The following is a 24,594-nucleotide window of genomic DNA, read 5'->3' as shown; positions in this document are numbered from 1 at the left end:
TTCGCAAGTCTTTTGGAGTAGTTCTACTCCTTTGACAACGCGTATCCCTTGGAAGATAGTTATTGGGGGATGTGTGCCCTAGGCTTGACAAGGGGACCTTTGGAGAGGAGAGGCTACTCCACAAGACCATCAATACGAATATCGAGGGGGTTTTCCTATAGATTACAAGTTTTTACTTTCGGTTTCATTATTGATTATATCTTGCTCCATTGAGAGCTAAACCCCCTAGTGGGTACTTGGATTTGTGAACCCTACGATGTATTTGTTTCATTAACCTTTTATTATGTTTTCCTTAATTGATGTCTTTAATTGAGTTCCAATCTTGAATGCTTGTTGAATGATTTCTCCCTTAGAGTGACACTAGGGTTGAGAGTCCATCTTGGTAATCTTTGTGAGTAAGTAACATACCATGAGGGTTACATAAAGCAAGATTAGAGAGGGTCGAGAGGGTAAGTCGAGAGGTAGCGGAGCGTCCCCTTTCCCCTCCAGTGTGATTTATCCTACCTCCATGTTCCAAGAGTTCTTTGCAGTCATAATAGAGTGAAGGGTTAAGGGATGAACTCCGTTGGGGCTTAGTTGCGCGAGCAACAGAGTGAGGCATTGAAGTGACTTTAACACCTGGGGTTTAATTGTGACTAGGGGTCTTAATAGTGTAGAGTTAGTCACGGTTGACCTTAGGTTTGGGATCGTATATTTAACAATGTCCACAACTTATTAAGCATTAATTAGGAAGCATAATAGTTGGTTTTGCACTTGAAGCAATAATCCTAGGAGTAACAATATCCTAGTACTCCACTTTTATTGATTGTCTTTCCTCTCATTTTATTGTGCCTCTCTATCTTATTTTCTTTAGTTTATTTGCATCGATCTTTATCCACACCATCATTGTTTCATTTCCACTTAATTAAGTAGCAATCTTGGTGTTTCTATTCCTTATTCCCTGTGGATACGATACCCCACTCACCTGGGATTTATTACTTCGACAAACCCGTGCACTCGCTAGTCACACGCAAGGGGTGTGTCAACGACTACACCAACATCATCACATTCATATCCGATCGGTCGAAAGGACTTGTGAATGCTATTGCGAAGGCTTTTTCTCCCGCCTCGCATACTTATTGCTTGCGACAACTACAAGCAAATTTTCTTAAATTAAATGGCTTGCTAGGAAAGTCATTAAAGGATGAGTACTGGAGTTTGATTATGAAGATTGCATATGCCTGTACGTCTTTCGAATATAATGAAGTTGTAGGCTCCCTATTGGTCACATCAAGACAAGCACACCATTGGATGTTCTAGAAATCAAACATGGCACATTGGTGCAATTATTTGTTTAGAGGCCAGCGGTAGGGTAAAAATGTACTCCAACACCGCAGAATCTTTTAATGCATGGATAAGAAAAGCACGACACCTTCATGTGTGTAAGATGGTGAATGCAATAAGGTGGTACCCATATCCAACCTCTTAATTTATTTCAGACATCTTCAAAGAGAATGTAAACTTGTTACATGCTTTCCTGTATTCATATTTCTTTCAACCATTTGCTTTTAATATTGTCCTTTCCTGTTCTAATAAATCTTAATCTATTTAGTATTATATGTTTATGTTTAATATTTTATGTTTCCCTTTCATTTATCATGTCCCTATTTAGTATTGGTACTTGGTGTTTAGAATTTAGGTAATACATTCTACAGTTTGCACTTGCGCCTATTACCTCTAAATCATAATTTATTTATTTATTTTGCAACATAATGGTATGCTCCACGTGCAATTGATACAACCTTTCTTCATGATTGTAGATTCAAGATGATGAACATGATGTACAACTGACGTACGTGTCGCTTGAAATGGGAATCTCATCTTTGCCCTATAATACACAAGAAGATTTAAGGGATAGTCATAGAAAGTAGGTGCTTAATGATAGGTTGTTCAGATGGAGAACAGTTCGAGGTTGTTGCCCACCAGAGTAACTCCGTTAATTTACTTGATCTAGCATGTTCTTCTCGCCGCTGGCAGGTATACGGAATACCATATAAGCATGCTTACACAACGATTATGCAAACTGATACAAATGCTCATCACTTCATTGAGCCATACCACACTATCGAACCATACAAGTTGACATACAAAGAATCAATATTGCATGTACCAGATTATGACAGACCATTGGATAACTCTCGCCAGCTCCGTATTCGACCGCCTATCTCAAAGAAAAGGCCTGGTTGTCCGAGGCGCATGCGGATTGAGTCACAAGCATGGCATGTGCGTAAAATACATTGTAGTTGTTGCCACTCAATCGGACATAACATAGCAATATGTAATGAAGCAATCGTAAACTGAGTACTCGGTGGAATGCATGTTGTTGTCGAACAATGAACTAGGGTAACATGTTTTGAATATCGCGCATGATTGTGTAATCGTAAACAGCAAACATATATGTAAATAGTAATACTTGGCATGAATGGCGAATCTTGAAGTGTAAATAGCTTTATTGATCAGCAAATAATGAAAATGAAGGAATATGTGTGGAAGTAAACAACAAACCACACATGTAAACGGAACCATACAATAACGAGTGACATATTAAATTTATACACAATAAACGCAGTAACTGAATATGAATAAGCTTTATTGGTCAGCAAGAAATGAAAGTGAGGTATGAGACGATTAAGTAGAGATAATATGGCATATATGAACAGCATTAGACAATAACGATTGTTACTATTAAGTTGTAAATCATAAGTAAGACAGTACTGTAATGGCCATTCTTAGTGAAGTTAATATTCAAACTAAAGATATTTAGTTAATGTTAGGCATTTGCAGATTTGGCAGAGTCACCGTTCAACTGTGCCTCCTCATTACTTTCTGGGATAGGTGGCGCGGTCTTTGGTTGCTGATCAGTTTCTTGGTGGCTTTGTGGTGGCTCATCCTCCATTTTTTTCCCAGCGTCTATAGTTGCCTCTAACACTTCTGTAGGCAATGCTAACTTGTAATCTTGTTGTGGGACATCGTCAACTATTAGAACTTTACTTGCTACCAGTGTGGTGCTGCCAATCTGGGGTATGTTTCGTGTGATGCCATCTGACAAGATGTGTACAATGTACTCCAGTCATAGATGGGCAACATCTGAGTGGGAAATACTGAGTTTCTCACCATACAGAAGTTGTTCCATGATGCACATTAGGTATATTGGATAATTGATACTGTCCTCCCTCTGCTGTGGGCATTCACGAACATGGCTAAGTGTATATGATGTCGTCTTGTAGATATTGAATTTTTTCTGCAAACAATCTTCAAACAAGGAACGATGTAAAACACGAAAAAGAGAGTCACAAAAAATTAGCACAAACTCAAAATGGGAATCATTATATGTGTTAATGTTACCATAGCATTTGTTGCTTGATCATAAATTGGACTATGGACAGATGAATAATGAAAATATTCCTTCTTGTCTTTGTTGAGGAAAAGAAGATGGTAATGTTTATTCAAAGCAACCAGCATGAGAACAAGTTGCACTCTCACATAATCTTCTAAAGCTGGGGACATCATTTTATCAAGTCCATCAACTAAATGCTCCTGATGTGATAGAGCAAGCGCCATAGATCTGCAAATTGTGGCAGGTCTATTGAACTCTTGGGGGAATTTCTTCAAAGAATCAAGTAACATAAGGACAAAAATATCAATAACAGAATCTGGCACCATAAGTTTGCCATTGATTAAAGCATACAAATGAGATCGGGTCATGTAACTTCATCCACTACTCCATACAACAGTCCTGGTATCATATGACGGAAACATACTAACATCATACAATAAATATAAACACTTAACAATAAAAATAAACAATTACGACAATATCTAAATTGTTAGTTGTGATACTAACATACACGAATTGAAACTCGCATGTAAACCTTAAAACTCGATTAATACACCATGATAGTAAAGATTTAACCTATCCTTTTGTGGCCTTCCTCATTGGACTCGAGGACAGTGATTGATGGCCAGACTATCCTTGTATGCCATCTGACTGCCTACTATGCTAACCTTTCATCTGGGAGGTCTCCCTCTTCAGTTTCTCATCCAATTTCCTTCGCTTTGTCCTCATATACTTAGGTGATTTGATAGTATCGGATGTCTTTGAAACTATCAATATGTTATTTCAGTAAACCTTTCCATATCCGAGCAGTTTGACTTTAGAATGTCTATCGGCCACGAGTGGAACAAACTAGCAGAAGACAACAAATATCAACAAAAACATGTACAATAGAAATTTATACATAAAAATCTTTACATAAAATGAACGATTTATATAACATAATGAACATTTACATAGATAAGTAAACAAGTTTGCCAAATTGTGAATAGATAGGTATGATACAACACGATAATTATAAATATTAATTACATACACATGCTTATCAGTTGTATATTGTAATATTAAAATCGAAATTAGAATATTAGCGACTACATGCTAAACTATGCATACCTTCTTGCCCTCTAGTGATTCAATCAAGGCACTAATAGCAGCTTGTTTCTTGTAACTACCAATACCACAACAGAGGATGTGTGGTGTTCTTCCAAAGTGAATCTTCTTCCCATTACCTATGACTTTATAAAACCAAATGTTTAATGCAATAGTACAACCCCTTAGATATCCTATCCTTGATTGCTTCCGGTGCATCTCTCTTTCACACTAGCAGCTGCGATAGGTACATCATCCATCATCCACTTATGCGTAGCCTGTGCCCATGCGTCCTGGCCTATTATTGATAGATTGTCCACATAGTAGAGTAACCATGCCGGTGATGAACACGAAGTTGTGGGGAAAAGGAGAAATCCCAAAATGTACACTAATAAAAGCTTCACAAAACTTTCTTCTTTCTTGCTTTCTTATTTTAGCACCATATTTATTAATGACCTCACCAGGCAGTCCCTGTTTTAGTCTACTTCTTTGCTGAAGTACTCCTCTTTAAATACACAGCGTTCCTTTTTTATTTTGAAGTCTATGGCAGTGCCATCACATTTTAATCCTAATATTAACAAAATATCTTTGGCCTTAAAACGTAGAAAACTATCCCCCAAATGGAATGTGTTGCTCCTTTCATCAAACATCTACATTAACACATCCAAAATACTATGCTCTTGGACTATTAGCTCAATATCCATAAGGTAGCTGAATGGTATCTGGTAAAGTATCTCCTAGTGCCTTTGCGTCATCATCTTCTTCAACTGGCTGATGGTATCAACAACTGGTACTAAGTAACAACATCCATTCACAAGATTCGCTAAATTGTCGGTCATAATCCTCCTAATAACACAAACAAAACAATATGATCAGGCGACATATACTTCTTGAACAACAAAGTCATAAACCACTATATCTTCGCCAAACAATATAATTTGCACATAATATCAGCAAGAACTCACAGTGCAAACAATTATCTTCTGTAAATGAACAGAAGAACAAAAATGTAAACAATAAACACTAATAATAATCCCATTCATAATAAAAATGCATAAATCCTAAATGTTAATGATCCAATCACATATTCTTTGGTTCTAAATGTTAATGATCCATTCATAATACAACTAAAGAAATACAATCTCATTGATAACAGGATTGTTAGAAAAAAAATTGAACATCAAATACATTTGTAAATACTAACCCTAAAATAAATTCCACATGACGATAACAACGTTATTAGAGAGATTTTGCGCACAAAAGACACTTGCTTTCATACATCCGTGCAGATTTATTCATTACAACTGAAATTAGAGCACAAACCTATTATACAAACTAACTTCACATGAAAATTTCATGTCTTCATCAAGGAATTATAGGGCTTATGCTCAATGATAATTCAATTTAACAAACAATAAACAGTAAATGCAAGATAAGATAACATTAACCAAAAATTTAAAGGGTCTTGGCCTCCAATGCCTTCGGCCTTCACACCTTTTTTTTAGTGTGCACACAAAGGGCAAGGATGCTCTGGAACTTTATTCCTTCTCTCTGGTAGCAATGAGAAGAACACCGGCTGCGATGTGTCCGTCCGAAGGAGGAAAATGAAAGTTTTTTTATTTCTCGGGAAAAAATGAGTAAGGGGATGTGTGGTTAATTAATAACTGTTTAATTTTCAAACTTTTTTTAGAATCTTATAACCAATTGAGGGCAACATAGTCATTTTACCTGGTTTTTTTAACACCGTTAGTCAACTATTGGACTTGCAAGTATTTGTATAGAAAAGGGAGGACTTATAGGGGATATGAAAAACTCAAAGGATTTTTTCCTCCATTGATAAAATGGGAGGGATGTTCCATGCAATTCCTAGTATTATTATTATTATTATTATTATTATTATTATTATTATTATTATTATTATTATTATTATTATTATTATTATTCATTTTAATAATTATAATAAAATATGTATGCTAAATATGTTTTAATTAAATATTATGGGAGATGGGTATTTATGTCAATTCCTTTTAATTTCCATGCATTACCCCAAAATTTGGCGGTAATGAAGACCAGCCATCTATTGCTTTGACCAGAGAATCCATTCTCATTGCCTAGCTTCCCTAAACATGTTCTTCTCTTGGGATATGTGCCCATTCTCATTTCTGGGTAATCAAAACCCCCATCCAAATGCACACTTAATTTTTGTCAAAATTCACTTTCAGCCCCTGAAAATAAAAATTACAAAAAGGTCTTTGAAAAGCTACTAATTGTCCTTGAATTATAAAACAATATTTCAAAAAGGTCCATGTCAACTTACCTCTCAGTCCTTGGTCTCCGGAAATATTTCAGATCAAATCCTTTTATTACTTGTGAACCCAAAATCTTTAATAAACTTTCACAATTAGGTCCTTGTGCTTTTCCACTTGGGTTTCTCAATAGAACTGCTCTATAGGATAGTTTCATTTGCAACCTTGATAATAGTATAAACATAATTTCCAACAGGTATCCAAAGGTTCAGAGTATTACAATCCTTCCACCTTAATAAAATTTCGTCCTCCAAATTTCCTTAGCAAGCATCGATCTGAAATCACTAAATTTCACTTACTTGTTCCAACACCTGTTCCAAATCAGTTCAATAGTAAACAAAAATCCTCTAAAAGAATAATCAGGTATCTACTGACGATCAAATTGAACCTGATTCCTCTTATATGATGTTGTACATGGTATACAACACTCTTCTACTGTGCCACTCTGGCTTTCTTACTTCCAGCACTCAAATAATAAAACAATCTTGTAATTTTTCCACAACAAGTGACTTCTTATTCAAAAAGTAGAAATACAACATACTGAAGATACACAGATGGAATACAAACATCTCAAGCACACAGGCGATAATATAGATACATTCTTCTGCTATTCAGAAGTCCTCATGTAACTACTTAACCTCACCCTTGTCTACCGATACGACGTAATCTTTCCCGGTTTCATTGCTCAACTACTGCACCATAGTTAAGGACTGCATGGGCATCATCATATGCCGTTGCTAAGTCCTCAGGAACTCCATACCTCCTTCTTACTTCTGGCATGTAAGTCTCGTCTAAGTGATAACGCTCCATGTAAATATTCCTTATCTCTAAAGCAACTGTGGAGCTAAAATTTTGAGTCAAGCTTGTTTATTTCTTTTCTAAACTTTCCAAACTTTCCAAACTCTTGGAACCTAGAAATTCCTGAGAACTTTTTGGGTATTGATCACCCGCATCATCCAATCCCTTTAAAAAAATTAAAATAAATAAATAAATCCAAACAACAAATCAATGGAAAAAAACAACTAAATTTCTTTTGTCATTTAAGTAAATTAATCAATCATCACAAACTTTTGGCTCTAAGCTAGCAAGATCCACAATAGAGCCTGGTATTTCCCTCAATGCCTCCTCCTAATTCATAGAAATCAAAAAGAGAAATAGACATAATTTATTATAATAATAGTAATAATAATAATATCTAATTTCTAAAAAAAATAATTTAAAGAGAAAAATGGCACCTTGAGCTTATGCAAGGTATCAAGAATCCCTGAAACCCTATCCAGGGAGACCAATTCTTCCCCGCCTTAGCAAGGATCTAAACACACAAATTTAAAAAAAAAAAACTTACAAATCAAACGGAAAACTCTCAAAAAAAAATAAAAATAAAAATCTTAGTCCAAATCCACAGATCTCACCCCCACACTCTCCAAAGCATTAATGATGTTATAGATCAGTCGCCGCTCCATCCCCAGCTACCTAGATGCGTTATCCAACCCCACTATATCAATGCCCTCTAGATCATAAAACTTCACGTAGCTATACACCACTAAGTAACACAAAAAAACCTAAAGAAATCACAAAAAATCACACAAAAAATGAGAAAAAGATCCGAACTTTTAGCAAAAGAGATTAAGAAACTTCTAAAAGGGTTTTGATGTACCATTAAAACCTGTGGTGACAGCAAAGCGGTGAAGGGGCAAAACACCATACAAGGTCATAGATGTTTACAGATGAGAAATTTTGCTTAGGATTCCGGTGAGCCACTAAAATCGGCGATCACAGTGGAGCTGTAGAAAGAAGAAGAAAAGGGAAAGAAGGAGGGAGAGAGCGCAAGAGAGGAAGGATCGGGCTTCCATCTAAATTATGGTTAATGGACCGGTTTTGTTAATTAGGGTTTGGGTTGGCCATGAAGGGGACTAAAAGGTAGTTTGAGATTAGGGTTTTGGTGAGCAACTAAAATTGGCAATAATGGCGAAGTGGTGGAAAAAAAAAAGGAAAGGGAAAGAGGCAAAGAGAGCGAGTTAAAAGGGTAGTTTAAGATTAAAGTCACAGTTGGTTCACCCGAGGATGTTACTAAGTACTATCGCTAGTGTTTTTGCTTTGGTTCGTTGACTAGTAATGGAGAAATCATATAGAATTTTAATATGGACCAGCATATGTGTATTCCTAATGATAGAAGCCATGAAGATCCAATGGTAGATGGACAAATTTCATATGTAAGAGGAAGCTGAAAGGAGGAGATATTTGGGGGATAGGATTAAGAGTAAGTATATATGATGGGCACAAAAGTAGGGAATCACCACCCTCTACTTGGATCTACCTTGTTTGGGTGGGGATTCCCTTGTTTCCTCCCATGTAGGGTGGGGATAGGGAGAAATTTTCCTGATTGCTATAGGTGAGCAAGGGCAGGGATAGCATTCCCTATCCTACCTCTAGACAACATAACTAAAAAATTAAAAACTACTGAATGTTAGGAACCCAGGTGGACAATATGTTGCGAGTATTCATTCTTAGGGTTGGAGGTAAGCCAGTAATTAGGGTTTTATATTCTGCCTCATTTGTTATGGCTCCAAACGTAAACTTAACACATTAGAGATCTTTCATCCTTTAAGAATTTTCACAACTAAGCTTACTCTCACCCCATTCTTAGTGATAGACTAGTTCACATATAGAGCTAACTAACTTGGCCTTACCACCTTTTTGTTTCTTCACTATTGTTGGACTTTGGCAAAATATCGATTAGGTACTATTCATGTATTGTTCCTGAGCTAGGTATTGTTTATAGTACTGTTCAAATGGATTCAATCATGTTCCATAAGAGAGATGATAAGTGCTTGTGTGATAAGAATGCGAAGTGTTCTTTCCTTATGATGAGCATTACTTTTATCGGGTTTTAGCGCTAATATGTGTGCATTTGTGTTACTTTCATGCATATTGGGTTCTGAAGCCGAATGTTAGAGAAAGAAGCCAATGTAGATCGTGAATGCACCATTTGGAGGAAATCTTGAGTAGGATCAAACGCGAAGACATAAGTCGGGCTCAAGATGCGAGTATGTGTACCAACCTCCGTGTATTCAAGTTAGTACAATGATTTATAGGGGCACAAAGGCAGTCACATTCGAGTATCTCGGCTTGTGCATTAATAGCAAGATCTTCACCGATGAAACTGTTGTTGAAGAAGCAAGCAACCTACGACGTAAATGTGTGCTCGTTTACGTTACCTCAATGAAAACATGGATTCGGGAGTGTTTCGGCCCAGTATAATAGGAGGCACTGCATCAAACACTGTAGCAATCTACTAGAGCAGGTACTGTTCACAGCTAATCGAAAAAGAGAATTCCAGAGAATCCACACATGCGTGTGGATATTATCCACGCCCATGTGGAAATTTCACACGAGCCGTCTGGAGAATCCACAGTGGCATGTGGATGCCCGATTCCAGCCCTATTTAAGACCGATTTTAGCGCCGATTTCAGCATTCTTATCTCCATCTTTTCCCCAACTTGAGAGAGGGTGGCGGCTAGGGTTTTGAGAGGTATTGGCTAGGGATTGGGAGAAGTTTTCGGCTCTGACATCGCGCTCCATTTGGAAGAAGTTTGGTGGGAGAGCTTTCGTCGGCACCGATCGGACGAGATGTATCCTAAACTGGACAAAGGGACCCTTGGACGAGTAGAGGCTTCTCCATAAGACCATCGTCACAATTATCAAGGGGGTTTTCTATGGATTACTTATTTTTACATTCGATTTCATTGATTGTAACTAGCTCCCTGGAGAGCTAAACCCCCTAGTGGGTACTTGGATTTGTGAACCCTAAGATGTATTTGTTTCATTAAACCTTGTTATTATGCTTTCATTAATTGATATTTTATTTGAGTTCCAATCTTGAATATTTGATTGATTGAATGCTCCCTTTGAGTGACACTAGGGTTGAGAGTTCACCTTGGTAACCCTTGTGAGTGAGTGACACACCACGAGAGTTAGACAAAGCTAGATTGGAGAGGTTGAGATGGTGAGTCAAAAGGTAGCCGAGCGTCCCCTTTCCCCTCCAATGTGATTTATCCTACCTCTATTTCCTCGAGTTCTTTGCGGTCATAGTAGAGTGAATGGGCTAAGAGATGATCTTCCATTGGGGCTTAGTTGCAGAGGCAACGGAGTGAAGCGTTGAAGTGATTTTAGCACCTATGGCTTAATTGTGACTAGGGACCTTCCACCTGGACCAAAGAGTTAGGTCTACATCTAGGAAGAGGATTTATCACTTGGAATCCCTAGAACTCACTGCGATTCTATACGAGTGCGAGGTTGAGAGATTGTTCAATTTCTCCTCCTGGACATGTATAGAGTTAAGCATGGTTGACTATAGATTTGAGACCATGTATTGAAGGATTTCCATGACTCATTAATGCATTAGTTAGAAAGTATAATAGAGGGTTTTGCACTTAAAATGATTGTCCTAGGCGGAACAATATCCGAGTACCCCATTTATATCAATTGCCTTACCTCCCCTTTACTTGTGCTCTCTTTCTTGTCTCTTTTACTTTTGTTACATTACATCTTGTCACACAACTATTATTCACTTTTTGCTTAATTAAAAAACAATTTTAGTGTTTTTATTCCCTACTCTCTGTATATACGATACCCACTCATCTGGGATTTATTATTTTGGCAAACCCATGCACTTGCGGGATATACGCAAGGGGCGTTGTCAAGTTTTTCGCTTAGAACGAAGTTAGAAACAATTAAATGGTGCCTTCTTGGATTTTTGAGGCGCGACCGTGTCGTTTTCATGCCCCGTGGATCCACACGGGCGTGTGGAAATTCCACACGACCGTGTGGATTTCTGCAGTATTATTCCTTTGAGCCAATTTGAATGATTTCTTTTGTAATTCTTGCAGTTATGGCCCCCCGGTCAAAGAAGCAGGATGGTAAGAGGCCCCGAGAGCCGTCTTCCAAGCTCAACAACATGGATTTTATGATTCCCGAGCATCAGGCTCGCTTGGAGAGATTGTTGAGGCTAGGATTTGGCCAGACGCGTTTTCCCGACATCGATGCTTTACGGGAGATTCAGATGGCAGGTGCCATGGTGGAGGAGATAGAAGACATACTGGCGGTTGGCAGTTGGGGCCATTTATTGTCAATTACAGACCCCACCATCCGCACATTGACGCTCGAGGTCCTAGCATCATTCGAGTTTGATCGCTTGTATTCTACTTTTGATAGTATTGGTGCTATACAGTTTCGAGCCCTTTGACATTATCATAGCTTCAGTGTGACTCAGTTTTCTATCTTGATGAAGCTATATGATGCAGCATACACAGATAAAGAGGAATATGAGCAGTTGCCTTCGAATTATCCCGGGAGTTTGACACTACAGCATGCCTACAGTGCGTTGTGTGGACAGGGGCAGTATGAACCCGGGGTTTTTAAGGCCACCTGTCTCCCCCGACCGAGCTACAGATACATTCACGCCGTTCTGAGCAGGTCAGTGAACGGGTGTGGCGATAGTACTGGTGTGCTCAACCGACAGGAGCTATTATACGTATATTCAATATTACAGAGCACACTGATACATCTGGGACATATTCTGGTAGAGTATATTCGACATCAGGGACAGTATGCCAGGATTGGTGCCCTATTCTCTGGTATGGGCCTACTTGAAGCGATCAGAGGGGCTGAGAAGACGACTGTACCCGCTCCCCTAGACATAGAACGATGAGATTGATGGGGATGGTTCGCAGGGTCCAGTCCGGAGTTTATGCGTTGATTACACCTACCACCGAGGTAGCATAGGGAATTTTTTTTCAATTTTTTTTAGAATTTCTTCTATTGCATTTAAGTTATTTAATATAAGTTTTTGTTTGTCTTAAACTTGATATTAGTAATGAGATATGTTTAATTCCATTTATTTATTTGCATTAAATGTTCCATTTTATGTTTCAAACAAATCTTAAGGTCAATGTATAATCCGCTTCTAGAGGGTTTTGGGGAAATTTTTTAATGTTTTTTTATGAACTTTTCCTATTGCATTTAAGTCATTTAATACAAGTTTTTGTTTGTATTAAATTTGATATTAGTAATGAGAGATGTTTAATTCCATTTATGTATTTGTATTAAATGTTCCATGAGTATAATTTTAAAAAAAATTATAATTATTAAAACATCAAACTTTGGGTATTAGGTTAAATATATAGTTCAATCTTCAGGTCAAATGTTAGGTAAATAAAAATATTTTTAAATAGTATTTTTGAATTATAAATTTGTTTTGTAGTTATTTGATATATAATATATATAATATAATGTTAATTAAAAAATAAATAATTTAAAAGAAAAAAAAAAGAAAATTGTTAATCATTTAATTGTAACTATAAATTAAACAAAAATCTTAACAAAGAAAAGCTTCAACCATAGTTATTTAGGTAAGCACCAAATTTTTTTACAACTTTTTAATTTAGTAGAAATTAGGTATTATTTTTCTTATAACATTAAAATAAATATAATGAAAGAATGGAAATTTTATTTCAAAAATAAAATTCTGGTCTCCCGAGTCACAGGAATCCTAGTGATTCAGTCAAGATGGATTACACTGAGTTAATTACATAAGTGACACAAATTAAAAATCTATAATGAATTACCAAGTCACTGGGTCAATCAGTCAGGGTTTAAAAATTATATGAAAAATAAATATTGGAGTTTGTGGGTCATATATTTTCACTAACAGTAGACATTGATTATTTTTGGTTTTTATGCAAAATGGATAGGGTTATAGTTGGAAATTCAAAAATGACCAAATAGTGTAGAAAAATTGAAAAGATAGAAATATAGGAATAAAATGATAGAAGATGTTGGAATTTCATAAATAGAATGAGTTTCTGAAAAAAAAAAAGTGCATTAGTAAAATTTTAATGAAGAAAGAACAATATAATTTAGACCCCTTTCACTGATCATGTGGTCTAATGTTCAAAATAATAATTAATGTCTTTTTTATTCTTTTAATGTGTTATTAAAAAAATATGAAATATATTATTGCTAAATTATATTATTTTACCCTTTTATTTCTTTTCTAAATATTATTTTCATTTTAGTTTTGGGTTATTTTTGTTACTAAGTATTGTTTCATTTATAATTACTTTCCCAGTTTTCTCCAACATTAACTACGTATAATATTATAAGTTAGTTAATTAAATTACTTTGTTTATAATTTGAATTATTTCTATACGCAATATTGCTAGAATTCTATGTCAATATTGTTTAGTTTTAAATTGTTTTGTTACTATTTACTTGCATTATTTTATTAAATTGTTAATTAAGAAAATTTAGGATTATTAAATTGTTACTATTTACTTAGCGCATTAAAGGTCTTTTATCCTTTTAGAGGTTTCACAACTAAGCTTACTCCCACCCCATTCTCGGTGATAGGCTGTTATGGAGGAATAGGAGTTGGCGCCAAGCTGAATTAATTTTAAAACCCAACACGTGTAAGGGAGTGTGCAAGATGAGTCAACAAATGAATTAGTTGCCAATGGAGCTACTGAGATGGAGGAATTTGCACCAGTTGTCGGTATAGATGTAAAAGGGAGAAACAAAGCAGCTCAAGACTCAAGGGTTTTGTTACTCTTGACAACGTGGCAGCAGGAAAGAAGATGATTGGGTGATGTAGCGCAATCAATTATGCAAAGTGGAAAGCTACATGTAAAGGAGAGGCAAAAGAATGAGCAGGGCAATGAAGAAGAATCTAAGAGAAGGCCTGGATGTAGGTTGCAAAGATGCTCCGCACGAGCAACTCTGGCAATTGGAGCAAGAGGGAAGTTAACTCTTCCTAGTTATTTTTTTATTTCTGTATGAGAGACAGATCTTAGTCTATGAACTTTATTTTGTTTCTTTGAGTTGTTTTAGTGATTTGTTGATTGGTTTTGAATCCTTATTAATCTGCTAAATGATTACTTGAGCGATGCTTTAATGATGATGAATGGTTGATAGAGAGATAAATTTTTAAGGAATTGAGCTTTTAATTGATATTGTTGTGAGATTTACAAAAATTCATTACATATTTGGTGCTTTCACTGAGATCTTCACATATAGAATTGAGATCCTATCCTCTAGATTATAACTGAGTCTACCCATCTTAAAGCGGCAGCAAAGGTTAATAATATACTTGATGTAATGGATCAACGGGAGGCACGTTTATTGGCAGCTATAGACCAGGGTGATGAGAGGGTTCAGATGCTAGAGCTGTCATTACATAGTATTTCTAAATTCATTAAAGCTCTGATAGTTTCCAATAATGTAGCCAACCATGTTGCACCTAGAATTACTTTTGCCCCAACCATTAGCAATAAGTAAGTAGGAAAAGTCAAATTAAACTCTTGTATTTTCACTTTCAACTCATTAATCAAACCTTCCACCTATAGAGAATGTCCAGCACCCACTAATACTATGAATGGCACAACCAATTGTGTGTCTAGTTGTAGAAATTTCACAATGCAGGGTTGAATAAAATTGTCATCACTACAATTTTACTGTAACAACAAATTTGCAACATTGTTTGGAGATAAGACTGTAGGACCCCAATTAACTACTACAGATCAGTTACACATATTAAGTGCAACCATAGCAATTGTTGAGTGCTATCAGATGAATGTTTAAGCTGCAGATACACATGTCAAAGATGATAGTAATAAAATGTCACTTTTAGCTGTTGCAGAATCACAACTAAAATTCTCAGCAGAAATGCCTGATAATCTGAAGCAATTACTAATAAAGTATCAAGAAGTATTTTCCATTACCAATGGCCTTCCACCATCCAGGTTATGTAACCATAGAATTTTATTGCAACCAAATTCTAAACCAATTAAGATTAAGCCTTATAGATTTCCATGTAGCCAAAAGAGTGAAATTGAATCAATGGTAAATTAGACGCTTACTAAAGGATTAATAGAACTCAATAGTAGTCCTTGCTCTTCTCCTGTGCTTTTGGTTAAAAAATAGATGAGACCTAGTGATTTTATACGGACTACAGGGCTCTGAATGGTATTACTATCAAGAATGCATACCCTATTCCAGTTGTGGTAAACTACTGGATGAGTTAAGTGGTGCAAAAAAAAAATTTCAAAATTGGACCTTAGATCAGGCTACCATCAAGTTTTATTACACCGAGAAGACAAGTATAAAGTTGCATTTAGAACTCACCATGGGAATTTTCAATGGCTGGTAATGCCATTTGGGTTGTCAAATGCTCCAGCTACATTTCAGTCATTAATGAATGGCATATTTCAGTTTGCAATGCGTCAGTTTGTTCAGATATTCTTTGATGACATTTTAATATATAGTGGGGATTCAGATAGTTATCTCATTCATCTGGAAACATTGCTACCCACTCTTGCTAAGTATTCAAAATGCAGTTTTGGGTTAAAACAAATTGAGTATTTAGGACACATAGTCTCTATAGAAAAAGTTCAAATGAAGATTTACAAAAATTTAAGCAATTTTGGAGTGGTCTACACCGAAGAATATTAAGCAGATAAGGGGATTTCTAGGTTTGAGTGGCTATTATAGAAGATTTATTAATAAGTATGCTAGCAAAGCACACCCTCTTACTAAACATCTCAAAAAAGACTGCTTCCAATTGTCTGATTCAGTATAGACATCATTTCAGCATCTAAAAAAGCTATGATTTCTGCTCTTGTATTAAAATTGCTAGTTTTTTCCAAACCATTTGTTTTGGTGGTAAATGTTTCAGCTGGGGGTATAGGAGTAGTCTTAAGCAAGGAGAATCACCCAATTGCATATTTCTCTAGAAAATTGACACCTTGCATGCAAAAACAGACTACTTATGTAAGAGAATTTGTTGTTGTGACAGAGACTGTGAGAAAATTTCATCATTATCTTGTTGGGCATCAATTTATCATCAAACCTGACCAAGCGGCACTCAAGCATTTGTTTCAACAAAACATACAAAATCCAGAGCACCAAAGATGGCTTCCTAAGCTTCTTAAGTATGATTTTATTGTAGAATATAAACTTGGGAGAGACAATATTCCTATTGATGTATTATATCGATGTCATCTAATGGTTTTTCTTTCAGTACATTGTATATTATTATCACAGTTATAGGAATTAGAACTTCAGGAAAACAATGTGATGCTAAATTCTCATGGAACCAACAAATGTTAGGGTATGATGGTAGAATTGTAGTTCCAAATCATCCTTCTCTTGGTCTACAATTATTAAAGGAATATCATGCAACCAAATTGGGGGGACATGAAAGATTTCTAAGAACTTATATTAGAATGGCATCTCAGTTTTATTGAAAAGGCATGCGTCGTGATGTTGCAGAATTTGTGAAAACATGTATGGTTTCCCAACAAGCTAAGAGTTCTCATACACATATAGGAGATCTCTTACAATTCCATAGAGAATTTGGGAAGACATTGCTATGGACTTGTTCATTGGTCTTCCTATTTCTAAGGGCTTCACAGTGATATTGGCAGTCATTGATAGATTGCCAAAGTTTGGACATTTCATCCCATTGAAAACTGATTTTTCCAGTGTTACAGAGATTGAAGCATTTATTCACAAAATTATCAAATTGCATGGAGTTTTGAAATCAATTGCCATAGATCGAGATCGCATCTTTCTCAACAAATTTTGAAAACATCTCTTGCAAGAAATGGGTACTACATTATCCTTCTCCTTTAGTTATCATCCACAAATGGATGGACAAAAAAGACATTAATTGAACAAATGTGTGGAACTCTATCTTTGATGTTTTGTGGTTGATAATCCAAGACCTTGGGTGGATTTGCTTTCTTGGGCTCAATTCTAGTACAGCATAGCATTCCAGTGCAATGTAATAATGACTCCATTTCAAATAGTTTACAGTCGTGAACCACCATCTTTGATCACATATTACTCTAATGACAATGATCCTCCAAAAATTTCATCCCTTCTTCAACAACTAGACCAGGTTTTGAATTAGTTAAAACAAAATTTATTAAAGTTCCAAGTGCGTATAAAGACAATGGTTAATCAATCGGAAATCTCTTTTACTAAGGGTCAATGGGTGTTTATTAAACTCCAACCTTAGGACAACACTCTCTAGCACTATGCAAGAATCACAAGTTGGCCATGCACTATTTCGGGCCTTTTCATATAGTGAGAAAAATTGGCAATAACTTACCAATTAGAATTGCCTTTTGAAGCAAGAATTCACCTTGTATTTCATGTGTCCTTGCTGAAGAATCGTGAAGGTGATCCTCTCTCAGGTAGCTACATTTCCTTTTCCACTCATCACCACTGAACAAGGGCCATTGTTACAACCAGTTGCTATTCTACAGAGACATACTATACTGAGGGATGATTATCCAATTCAACAAGTTCTTAAGCAATAGGAAGGTTTATCCGTTAATGACAATTCATGGGAAGATGTTGAACAACTGCACATTCTTTTCCAAACATGAACCTTGAGGACAAGGTTCAAGTCAATGGGAGAGGTAATGTTATGAAAAAAAAGAAGTTGGCGCCAAGGAGAATTAATTTGAAGACCCAACACATGCAAAGGAGTGTGCAAGATGAGTTAACAAATGAATTAGTTACCAGTGGACCTACTGAGATGGAAGAATTTGTGCCAGCTGACCGTAGAAGTAAAAGGGAGAAGTGAAGCAGCTCAAGACTTGAGGGTTTCATAACTCTTGATAGTGTGGCAGTAGGAAATAAGATGATTGGGTGATGCAGCATAGGCAGTTATGCAAGTGAAAAGCAGAATATAAAAGGGAGGCAAAAGAAAGAGCATGGCGGTGAAGAAAAAGCTAAGAGAATGCCTAGATGTAGGTTGCAGAGGAGGTCTGGTGAGCATCTTCAGTAATCAGTGTAGGAGGGAAGTTAACTCTTCCTAGTTATTTTTTTATTTATGTATGAGAGATGGATCTTAGATCTATGAACTATATTTTGTTTCTTTGAGCTATTTGTAGTGATTTGTTGGTTGTATTTGAATCCTTGTTAATCTGCTGAATGATTACTTAAATGATGGTTTACTGATGATGAATGGTTGATAAAGAGATGAATTCATAAGGAATTGAGCTTTTAATTAATTTTGTTGAGACATTTATAGAAATTCATTGCATAGACTCATTCACATATAGAGCTAACTAATTTATCCTTACCACCTTTTGTTTCTTCAACCATAGTTATTAAAAAAAACTAAGCAATAATTTTTTACAATTTTTGATTTAATACAAATTATGTACTATTTTCCCTTTAAGTTAAAACATAAATGTAATGAAGAATTAAAAATTTATTTCAAAATATAAAATTTTGCTCACCCGAGTCACAGGAGTCCTAATGATTCAATGCAGTCGGTTGGTTAAAGGTCATCAAGATGGGTTACACTAGGTTAATTACACAAGTGGCCTAAATTAGAGATCTAAATTGATTAATGTACCAAGTTACTCGGTCAGTCATTTTGGGTTTAATAATTATATGAAAAATAGATGTTGGAGTTTGTGGGTTGTATATTTGCATTAATGGTGGGCATTGATTATTTTTGGATTTTATGAAAAATGGATTGGGTTATAGTTAAAAATTCAAAAATGTCCAGATAGTGTAGAAAAATTGAAAAGACAAAAATATGGTTAATCAAATGATAAAAGGTGTTGGAATTTCATAAACAGAATGAGTTTCTCAACAAAGTGTATTAGCAAATTTTTAATGAAGAAGAACAATATAATTTAGTGTTGGTTAGTTGATCATGCAATTTAATACTCAAAATAATAATTATCGTGGATTTGATTCTTTTAATGTGTTATCAAAAATTTAATGAAATATATTATTGCTTAATTACATTTATTTTATCCTTTTATTTCTCTTCTAGACATTATTTTTCACTTTAGTTTTGTCTGGTTTTTCTACTAGGTATTGTCACTACAAGAAAAACATGCTTTTGCTATTATTGTTTTTGTGACGGCTTAAAACGGCATCACAAAACAAGTTTTTTGCAACCATAAAAAATCCTTGTGACAAAACAATAATCTTTTGCAACCAACTCAAATACCTATCACAACAACTATAAGCTTTTGCGACCAATACATACACCCCTTGCAAAAAAAACCATTACTATTTGAGACCAGGACACATATATGTCGCAAAACTATAAGCTTTTGTGACCAACACATATGCTTGTTGCTAAAACTATAGGCTTTTACGACAACCAAATGCACCTGTTGCAAAAAACTATTAACTTTTGCTACCAACCAAAACAACATCGGAAAAACTATTATTGTTTGCGACCAATACAAATACTCATCGCAAACACTGAGCTTTTGTGACCAACATATACTTTTAACTCAAAAACTATGAGTGTTTGCCACCAAAATAAATGTCGTCGCAAAAACTATGAGCTTGCTTGAAAAATTAATTTCTTTTTCCTTAGGAACATATGAGTGAAAAATGTTTTGATTTCTATTATAAATATTATCAATAATAATCTTTTAAAAATAAGATTAATTAATAATTATTGAGAATTGAATTTTATTTTTATAATTTGAATATGTTAATCAACATTATAGTTACTTAATGAATTAGTTTAATTTAATTAATGATTAATGATGCAATAAAAATCCAAGTTAAAATAAACAATATTGTTAAAGAAATAGAAAAAAAATAATTTCAATTTCATTTAGAGAATGTTATATATTTTGAAAATATTAAAGAATAAATATTTTCTTTAATATATTAAAAATATTATACTATTTTATGTAATTTATAAAAACTAAATCAAAATTAAGTGGATACCATGAAAAAATATATGGGAGTGACCAACTTAAAAAACTCGATTATAAATATTAAAATGACCTTTAGTTATATTTTCAATATTAAACATAATTTCAGCAATAATAAATTTGTAAATTAATTAATTCTAATAATTATTTTCTCGAAAAATATAAGAAGAAATTATTTAATATTTATTTTAATGATAAAAAGAAATTATTTAATGATTTACAGAAATTAATTATTTTAAATAATTAATTATAAAAATTATAAATTATAAATATTTATTTATATGTACTTATTATATAAAAAAATTTCATTACTTATATTGAGGGCATTGTCGTCATTTACATACAATTCTCTATCCTACTTTTCCCATTCCCAATATTTTATTCTTTCAAACCAAACAACTTTTTCATTCCCATTAACATTCCCATTACCATTACCATTACCATTACCATTCCTATTACCATTCATATTCCGTGATCCAAACGGACCCTTAGTTATAAAATTAAATCATTTTAAAATAGTGACCATTGTAATTTTTATTTTGCATACCTTGCAAAATAAAAATTATTTAAACATCCTATAAAATGATATTTTTATTATTTATCATTTTCTAATCAATCATATTTTGAATTAATAAGAATAAAAAATAATTTCATAAGATTTGCAACGGTCAGTTTTAGTAACAAAATAAAACTTAGCCCATTAATTCACAATGGTCAACTTTGAAACAAAATAATATATTTATTATATTAAATATATAATATACTTAATGAACTTAGCCCATTATTTTAGCTCTCATCTTCTCGCCATCTCGTCTTCAGTTCTCTAGGGCATCCCGTCAGCATCTCACACTCACGGCATCCCTAATCACCACCACCACAACCGCATTCATCACATCTCGTCATTTCATCCTCATCTCTAGGGCATAGATTTCCATCTCATCTATGTCCTCATCCTCGATCTCAATCTCTCTCGATCATTCTAGGCCTCGTGATCCAAAGCTCTAGGTAGGCTTTTTGAATTCTCTATTTTGTGGGAGAAGATAACCTTAGATCAAATTTTGGGATTTTTTTATTTCTGATTTCTTTTTTTATTTTGAAGATCATCATCCACCTTGCTCCTCTCCCTTGTCATCAATGCTAGTCTTTCAGTGTTGTTGCTGCTCTTGAAGGTGCTAAGTGTTTCACTACTAGTAAGCTTGAAAGCCTCAGCGAATTGGAGAGTATTGCCTTATTTTTTTAGTTTAAATTGTGAAAATCACTAGTTTTAAAGCTAATTGTTGTTATGTTTCTAATTCTTCTTTTATTTGGCATGCTTTCTGTATAACTAATTTAGATTAGACACAAGTATTTATCTTTTTTTAATTTTTTATTATAGTTTATATATATACATATGTACATTTATGTTGTTAGTTTATCGAAATGTAGACGAAGCATGATTATCATTGAGCTAAGTCTTTGTTTTGTGAAATGTTTTTTGCTTCCAGTTGGAATCTTGTGATAAGATGGTATGTTGTTTTGTTGGCATGTTTGTTGATTTGATTGTGGATTGGAGTTTTATGATGGTGATGTGGTAGCTAAAATTTGATTTTATGTGAAGGATGTCTCAAATTTTTGCTTTTTAATATCAAATTGTCTAGGGACAATTAGGAAGATCTTGTTCATGTTAATGAGTTTTAAGAAATAGGAATACGGAGATGGAATCCAGATGTTTTTATGATAATCAACAAAGAAAAGTGGATATTAGCTTTTGCCACTCACATCAACCATGTCTCCTTGAAAAAGTGGATGTAGCCAAGACAAAGTGGATATTTTGATGCAAGTAAACTAGCAAATATTCCTTCTACTTTATTGTGTTGGTGCTGTTATGTTTCTTTGTGTTTAAACTATGTGTTTATAATGCTTTAATGTTTATTTATACTATGTTCAATATATGTATATATTTAAACTATGTGGGGTAGTATTAAATCAGAATCAAATGTCTGCAAAGGAAATAGTTGTAAGAAAGTGGGGAATGGATTAAAGATGTCTCCTGGCTTCGGTTGAACTAATTGGTCTCTTGATTTCCCACATGGTTTCAAATGAAGGCAAATTGCATGCAGTTTATAGACATTAAAATAGATATGATTATTCAAAATGCCAAATTGGCCCAATTTTGTTAATCTGCTTGAATTTTAGTTTTGTTGTTGTGAAAATCAAAGAACACCATCACTTCTAAGAGATTGTGTGCTTTGTTTGTAACACAGGCACATTTTCTGCATCAAAAAATTGCAAAGGCTTTGATGTTATAAATAGCAATTGTTTACAACCATTTGGAAGTTAGTATCTAATCGACATGATATTGACTTGTGTTTGATAATACAAGGAGATGTGAAAAATGTTTTGCCTGTTGTTGTTTACCAATCTGAAAACTAAGCTAAATGTGACAGTTCAATCATAACATTTTCACCTTTGTAATATCATATGAGAAATATATATGCTAGGGTTACAAATTAAGCCGAGCTATTTGTAAACTGATTTTGAGCTTTGGATCTAATCGAGTTTGTATATGTACAAAGATACTCTAATTCTCAATCAAAAAAATTAACGATCCATGGACATCTTATTCTCAATATCCGAAATCAGAGCTAGATACTCTTTTTACTTGATATTTGGTTGTAGGGTTCTCACACAATCAACCAAAAAAAGAAGTAAAGAAAGCATTTGAGAATTCAGTAAATTGCCGATATTCTGATTGGATCTTGTGTATAAGGCAACCAATTTTCGAGAAGCATAAAATCCGAGATGATCCTTACAAACACCCGCCTTCTTTGATTCCTACTAATGTGTTGAAAGAAATGGTAGACAAATGGATGGGAGATAATTGGCAAGTATATATATATATATATATATTCGGATTTTTAATTCTAGTAAGAGTAGGTGAAAATTTTTGCATTGTTGGTATGTATGAAACACAAAAGTGATAAGAATAAAGTTAATCTATCGCAATCTCAAATCATTCAACTATTGATAGAGTTTTGATGGCTAAGCATAGGAGTGACATGGTAACTAATATTTGTATTTAACTATTTAATATTTTCTAATTGATACATATTTTGTCTTGAAATTGAACATTTTTTTTTAAATTACCTCAGGTTAAAGAGACAAACTCAGAGTTAGGCCCAATTGATTGCTTTAAAAAATTCCACACTAAAAGGATGGAGAAACTTGGGCTACTAAGAAAGCAAAAGATCTATGGGTGTAAATATTTTTTTATCATTTAACTCCTATTGTAATCAATATTTACAATTATTTTTTCAATGTCAGGATCACATGGATAGGAATGGGCATAGGGCGAGGTGAGGACGGGGAGTGTCTCCCTACTCACTTCCCCATCCTATGCAGGGATTCCCCGTCCTCGCCCCTGTTGGGAAATTGGGAAGGGGAAAGTCCCCACTCCCCGCCTCCTAACAATTTTTAAAAAAAAAAATCCAATGACCAATAACCTATACAACAAACAAGGTTGAAGAATAATAATTTTTTTCCAGGTTTACCTACAACATGACAAAAAAATAATCTTTTTACCATGAATTCAACACATCAAGGCATTTTCTACACCATAGTTACACAAATTAAAATTATGCAAATATCTATATTTTAAATTCAAATATAAGAAATGAAAAAAAAAAAAAGAAGAAGAAATTTTAGGTGTTCTTTAATAGCAATATACTCTCACATAGTTACAACCATTGATAACTTCATCAAATAACATAAAAAGACAAATTAATACACTCATAAGTTTGTGAAGCATCTCTAGTGAATATAGAAGCCATAATTCATCAAACTCTTCATCTTCCTTTGAAATCAACATCTAAAAAATGATTAGTTAAAAAAAATATTTTAGCATAGAATACTAAATCATATCAATAAAATGATTCAAATTATATAAATTGTATGAATATGAAGGAAAAATAAATAAACCCATTCAAATCAATGAATCTTACAACATATCATAAACAAAAAACAAGTTTCTATTCTTCTCACAAATATCTCAACTCTCAAAACATAGAAATAATATATATCA

At 34.3% G+C, this 24,594-nt stretch overlaps 1 long non-coding RNA gene across 1 annotated transcript; it reads left to right on the top strand.

The window, feature by feature from the left end:
• Window positions 1-21,348: 21,348 nt before the first annotated feature.
• LOC120276899 lies at window positions 21,349-23,748 on the top strand. The gene is made up of 3 exons (XR_005541390.1): window positions 21,349-21,539; window positions 21,634-21,724; window positions 23,666-23,748. It is a non-coding gene; the product is annotated as an uncharacterized LOC120276899 (long non-coding RNA).
• Window positions 23,749-24,594: the final 846 nt, after the last annotated feature.

This window comes from Dioscorea cayenensis, chromosome 15 (genome assembly GCF_009730915.1).
Source record: "Dioscorea cayenensis subsp. rotundata cultivar TDr96_F1 chromosome 15, TDr96_F1_v2_PseudoChromosome.rev07_lg8_w22 25.fasta, whole genome shotgun sequence".
Classification (NCBI taxonomy): domain Eukaryota; kingdom Viridiplantae; phylum Streptophyta; class Magnoliopsida; order Dioscoreales; family Dioscoreaceae; genus Dioscorea; species Dioscorea cayenensis.
Note: the sequence above shows the minus strand (reverse complement) of the source record. Positions and strands in the feature narration are given on the sequence as shown.